The sequence below is a fragment of the Arachis ipaensis genome, chromosome B07 (assembly GCF_000816755.2).
Source record: "Arachis ipaensis cultivar K30076 chromosome B07, Araip1.1, whole genome shotgun sequence".
NCBI lineage: Eukaryota > Viridiplantae > Streptophyta > Magnoliopsida > Fabales > Fabaceae > Arachis > Arachis ipaensis.
Window position 1 is genome coordinate 8,929,551 of NC_029791.2, and position 6,550 is coordinate 8,936,100.

Sequence of the window (6,550 nt, forward strand, 5' to 3'; positions counted from 1 at the left end):
TACGGGTGGTAAAAAGTGAATTTTTAAAGGTTAAAAGTTAAAGTGGGGTAATTCTCGAAAATTTAATGATAAAATAATAAATAATAATATTTAATTAAAAATAATATTTTAATAAACATAATAAAATAATGCAGAAAAGGCAGTTTTCTGTAAAAACTTTAGAAAGACAACTTTAAGCGTAGAATCTCATAATTACCTTCATAAAACACTTAAGGAGTGGTAAGAACATATCTTTGAGGCAAAGATAAATGAAAGATAGAAAGTTAAAGAAAAGATAAAAACCAAAGAAAAAGTCTGTAAAACTTTAATTACAGAAAAACAGACAGAGACTAGCGAACGAACTAGGGCAACATAGTTAGTCCTTAAGTTGCGACTAGGGTTAGGTATTATATGAAAAGTTAAACTATTTCAGTATAGACTTAATGAACCTATACTTGGGACAGGCTAACTATTCATACCGAAATTTACATAAGCTTTAAATACTAACGTTAAACAGAGAAATCAGAGCAGATGACCTATTGAGAGGTCATTTGTTGCCTTAAGGCAACTCTAGAATTATTTGTTTGATGATCTGCTGCGTGAAGGAAGTCAGATAGATAGTGGTACGACCACAGAACGTTTTCCAGTGCTACACAGCTATTAAGAGCTATACCTACAACTGATAACCTGGGATCACTTGCAGAGGATATTATTTCATACACGGCTGGAATGCCGTCACCTGTAAGGCAGAGTTTGCTTACAGAGGATATGACGCATACGTCAGTTAGTGAGAACTGTACTTATGCTGACTGGAAATCCATACCCGTTTCAGCTGCTTCGGGTTACGTCGGGAGCGGGTAGAAACTGACAAATGAGCTCATTACCTGCGCTAGGGCTACACATGCATCATACTTGGTTGTGCATTTTCTCTATTATGATTATTGCACGAATGTATGCTTTCTTTATTTGTATTCTATTCTCTGTGTCTGTGTTCCTGTTATTTTCTTGTATCCTTTTGTTTGTATTCTGTTATATGTTTTCTCTATCTTCTCTATTTATCTGTATCTTCTATTTACTGCTTTTCTGTATTCTGCTATTTATCTGCTAAACAACATAGAATTAATGAACTTAATTAATAACCCTGGCCCTACTAAGAACTCCCCAGTTCTTACCCCTTCTCTCTCCCTTCCCCCTTCAGATGGAAGCATGAGTACCCTTCCGTAGTTCGCTGACGATCGTTCCCAAAAAGGATTCCGCTCTAGGTAGTCTTCTGAGTCTAGGGTGAATCTCATTCTCTGTTTATATGTATATACTGTGAGACCAGCCAATGTTTGCACCCCGTTTGTACGTGAACTTTAACCTAAATCCTGTGTACGAGACTCCTATTGTGTGGCTACTTGATGAGGTACCAGAGAGACGTCATATGGCAATGTCTGATCGTGCAGAGGAGTAACAAATGATGTTCTACTTTTTGATGAAGTTCCACCTGACTTGAGTTTTGAAGACTTAGAGCGTACTTTCCCTCGCTTTAGTAGTTTAGAGGGACTAGGTGAGTATATAGTCTAGGCTAGCCTGGGTGCCAGCTTAGGGACTTCTTGAACAGGTCAGGGCGTGGGACGTTGTATGTATATATATGTATATAGTTATTATCTAGCTATATCCATGGGGTGTTCTAACTAAAAGTTTATACTCTAATAAAGGCTGAATCACCGAGTGTTGTCAACTACATGTGATATATTTATGTGTGGTTGTTTATAACTGTTTTATCTGTTATTATTTGTGAATTGATTATAAATGATTCTGTTTATTAATCCAAACATTTTTAAAAAAAAAATTAAAGTACCTCGCAAACTAACTACGCTTTTAACAACAAATCAGGCTCATATAATAAATAATAGATAATAATTAGGATGACAAATTGGTAGCGCTCAGTTTCCGGTATGTCCTAGGCGTACTGAAAATTGGGTCGTTACACTTGTGGGTAACCTTAGCAGCTATCCCCGCCGGGCTATATTTGGCCTATATAAGTCCTCATTTAAGGACTTCAAATCTATGTTTGTAAAGGTTAGGAGTGTACCCGAGGATTTCCCCTTCTATCTGAACGAGCATTTAGTCGAAAGGTTCCCTTTATTTTGGTGTGCCGAGCCATATCAAGCACTGGATGTAGATGATAGGCTTCTTGACGATGATATCGCGATGGATTTTTTGTTTAAGTCTTTGGGTCCGAAAGGTTTGTTGTCGATTGCTGAAATATTGAAATGGGATACTGATAGGCAGGCTGTGTATGATCACATAGGTAATTTGTTTTACTATGTTTGTTTCCTTTTCTGTTTTGATCTGTTGTTCCTGATTTGGTTGTTTGTGATTTGCAGCCGAGAAAGCTCCTACCATCACCACTACGGGTTTGAAATCTTACTTCAATCAATGCAAGAAAGGTGAGAAAGATGTTTCTTCTAATGTTGGGAAAGTTCCTGCTGCTTTGGTTCAATATGGTCCTGGGCAGAAGTATAAGAGGAAGAGAGGACAAGTTCAAGGTAGCCTTGCTGAGGTCTGAGAAGGTAAAGGGGAGTCGTCCATGATACTGCAGATGGTTGAGTCTGCATACGAATCACAGAAAAGGCTCCATGGATATGATGAAAATGAACATGCTAGATCTCTGTGGGCAAAGCTGTATCCTTTTAGTACCATGGCTGATGAACTTTGATGTTTCCCGGATGACATGAAGATGATTGACGAAGTTGGCCGAGCTGGTGTTAGCCGATTTCTTCAGGTACAGGTTTTTGCTGTAGTGCTGTATATAGTTTTCTGTTGATGTTGCCCTTTGATTGTTTTTCTTTTTGTAGGTGATTGGTGCTCGTATTGTGGCCATTGGTAGGGCACAGGAGCTTGCTTTGGGCCGGGAGGAGAAGGAGGCTTCCTGTGTTGAGGAGCTATCTGGCATCATCCAGGAAAAGGAGAAAAAGATTGCTGAGCTCTCTTCTTCTGTGGAGAAGAAAGAGCTGGAATTGGCTGATGAGAGGAAGATGCACAAGACATCCTCTAAAAAGCTGAAGGTTATGGGGTCCGAGAATGATCAGCTTTCTGCTCGGATCAAAGAATTGGAAAGTGGAATCTACGAGGCTTTTGCTCAAGGTTTTGAGCGTACCGTTTCTCAGGTCAAGGTGCTTTACCCGGAAGCTGATCCTTCGAGGCTTGATGTTATGAAGGTGGTCGTGAATGATCAGCTTGTGGATGACGAGACTGCTGCTGGAAGTGATAGTGAGGAGTCCAGCATTGGTGATAAGGCAGATTAGGCCTTTATTTATGCTTTATTTTGTAAGCTCTGTATATAGTACTTTGGCCTTTAGAATTTGTATTTAACTTGTTTGTTTTTGGATAATTCCGAGTATTGTTCTCAGTTGTACTTTTTTTGGTTTCTGAGTATAGAGCTCGGTTTGATGGTGACTGTTTAGCCTTTTATAAGACATAATATTTTGACAAAGTTATGATAGTAGTTTTGTTTTGCAATAGCAATGGCATTTACGTATTGAAGATGGCCGTCGATGGCCATTTTTTGAATGATGAGATTATCAATAAGGAGAGCAGTAGCTCTAATATAGGAGGTATGGCGGAGTAAGCCCTTAGGGTTCGTTGAGAAGACTTGATTTGCTGTTGTTGTTTGGATCTTTCCGAGTACTATGCTCGGCGCACGTATTTTGGTTTCCGGGTATGAGGATCGGATTATTTTGAATGTTATTGACTGAAATATAGTTGCCGAGTATGAAGCTCGGATTATTTTAACTGTTGTTGACTGAAATATATAGTAACTGCTTATGATAACATAAATGTTTTGCTTGCAATGTAAGTGACATTTGTGTAATGATTTGTGGCGTCCGACCTCGTTAAAACCCTCTCCGAGTAAAACCCATTTGTTTTGGAAAAAAACCTTTGAAGGGGAAAAAGAGTACCATCATTCGCGAATTTACAGCATGTGTCATGATTGATATTCCCTTAATGAGGAGACATTCGATGTTCCTGGAAGTTGATCTCCTTTAAGAGTTTCTAGCTTGTAAGCCCCCTTTCCGAGATTCTGGAGAACTCGAAAAGGTCCCTCCCAATTTGCTGCTAATTTACCATGTGATGGAGGTTTCCGAGCTTCTTCTGTTCGTCTGAGTACGAGGTCTCCTTTATTGAAGGACCTATGAACTACTCTTTTGTTGTGTCTTCGCTCTATGAATTGCTTCCTGGCTCGTTGCTTTATGGCTGAGATGTCTCTTTCTTCTTCTACGAGATCCAGCTCGGCTGTTCGAGCTTGCAAGTTGTTCGATTGATCATAAAGCTCGGTCCTTAATGTTGGGACGCTGACCTCTACTAGGATTAGTGCTTCTGCACCATATACCAGCTTGAAAGGAGTTTCTCCTGTAGCAGATTGAATGGTGGTATCTTAGCTCCATAGGATTTCTGGAATGAGGTCGGCCCATTCCCCTTTAGCCTCGCCGAGCTTTTTCTTTAATCCCTGCAAGATAATTTTGTTAGCTGATTCAACTTGCCCATTGGTTTGCGGGTGCTCGACTGAGCTGAAATAATGCTTAATGTTAAAATTTTTTAGAAAGGCAGCGAGTTTATTGTCTGTAAATTGTCTCCCGTTATCCGAGATTATCTCTCTTGGGATACCGTATCTACATATAATATTTTTCCATAAGAAAGATCGCACTTTCTCTGCCGTTATATGTGCTAGTGGTTGTGCTTCTATCCACTTAGAGAAATAGTCTATTGATACTAAAAGAAACTTTACCTGGCCTGACGCTTTCAGAAAAGGTCCAAGGATGTCCAATCCCCACCTATCGAAAGGCCAGCTTACCTCTATGGTGTGGAGCTCCTCGGCTGGGGTCTCTGAGAGGGTGGCGTGCTTTTGACAGTTATCACATGCCTTGACTTTCGAAATACAGTCCCTTTTTATCGTCGGCCAATAGTATCCTGTTCACAATATCTATGTAGCCAATGCTTGGCCGCCGATGTGGTTTCCACAAACCCCTTCGTGCGTTTCTGCCATAACATCTTCGGCTTCCTCATTGCTGATGTATTTAAGGAGTGGTTGGGAGTGTCCTCGCCTGTACAGGGTATTTTCGAGTACTGTATAGAAACTTGCTCTTCTTCGGAAGAGTGGCAAGTTCGGCTCCTCGTTTGGTATGGCACCTGTGTTGATGTAATTGAGAAAAGGTGTTCTCCAATCTGGTACCTGCATGATGCTTAAGATTGTGTCCTGCTCAAAGCTCGGCTTGTTGAGTGTTAGTTAGGACATGGCCGGTGTGTTTTCCGCTTGCCTTGTTGTGGCTAACTTGGATAACACGTCGGCTCTGGTGTTTTGTTCTCGATTCACATGAATAATATCAAATTTACTAAACTTTGAGATGAGATCCTATGTTATGAGCCAATATTTCTCTAACAAAGGATCTTTTACCTGGTACTCGCCTTTGATTTGATGTACTACCAGTGATGAGTCGCAGTAAACTGTTATTTGAGGTATCCTGAGTTGTTGGGCGAGCTTTAGTCCTGCTAGCAGGGATTCATACTCTGCTTGGTTGTTACTTGCATTGAAGCGGAATTACAGTGATTGCTCGGCTATCACTTTCTCTTCTTCTTTTAGCAATACCCCAGCTCCGCTTCCTTCTCTGTTTGATGCTACATCTACATGTATACTCTAATTGGCTGCTGTGTATTGTGTTTCATTAGTCATTTCCGATACAAAGTCGGCAAGTACTTGTGACTTGAGAGTTTTTCTCGACTCGTACTGAATGTCGAACTCGGAGAGTTCGATTGACCACTTATTAACCGTCCAGCAAGCTCGGTTCTGGTTAATATCTGCCTTAATGGTTGGTCTGTTCGTACTATGATTGTGTGGTTTTGAAAGTAATGTCGCAATCGTCTTGTCGTGGTGATTAGTGCCAGCGCTAGCTGCTCTATCTTCGGATATCTTGTTTTTGTTGGTTGTAGTACCTTACTAATGAAGTATACTGGGTTTTGCTTTTTTCCTGTTTCCATTACTAGGACCGAGCTTATGGCATGGTTAGATACTGATAAATACAAATACAACGGCTTACCTGCCTCTGGTCTCTGAAGTATTGGAGGTGATGTTAAGAGCTATTTGAGTTCCATAAAGGAGTTTTCACATTCCTCCATCCATGTGAATTTCTTGCCCTTAGAGAATGTCTGGAAGAAATGATAAGATCGGTTTGCCACTGCGGGTAGGAAACATGATAGGGCGACTATTCTCCCTGCTAATTGCTAAACGTCTTTTACTGTTTTTGGGCTTGTCATGCTCAGGACTGCATTGCATTTCTCTGGGTTGGCTTCTATACCTCGTGAGGTTAGTATGAAGCTGAGGAATTTCCCTCCTTGGACTCCAAAAGCACATTTGTCAGGGTTAAGCCTCATGTTATATGCTCAGAGTTAGTTGAAAACTTCTACCAAGTCATCACAGTGTGACCCTTGTGCAGGCATTTTTGCTACCATATCATCGACATAGACCTCTATATTCCGGCCTATCTGCTGTTGAAATACTTTGTCCATTAATCTTTGATAAGTCGCACCT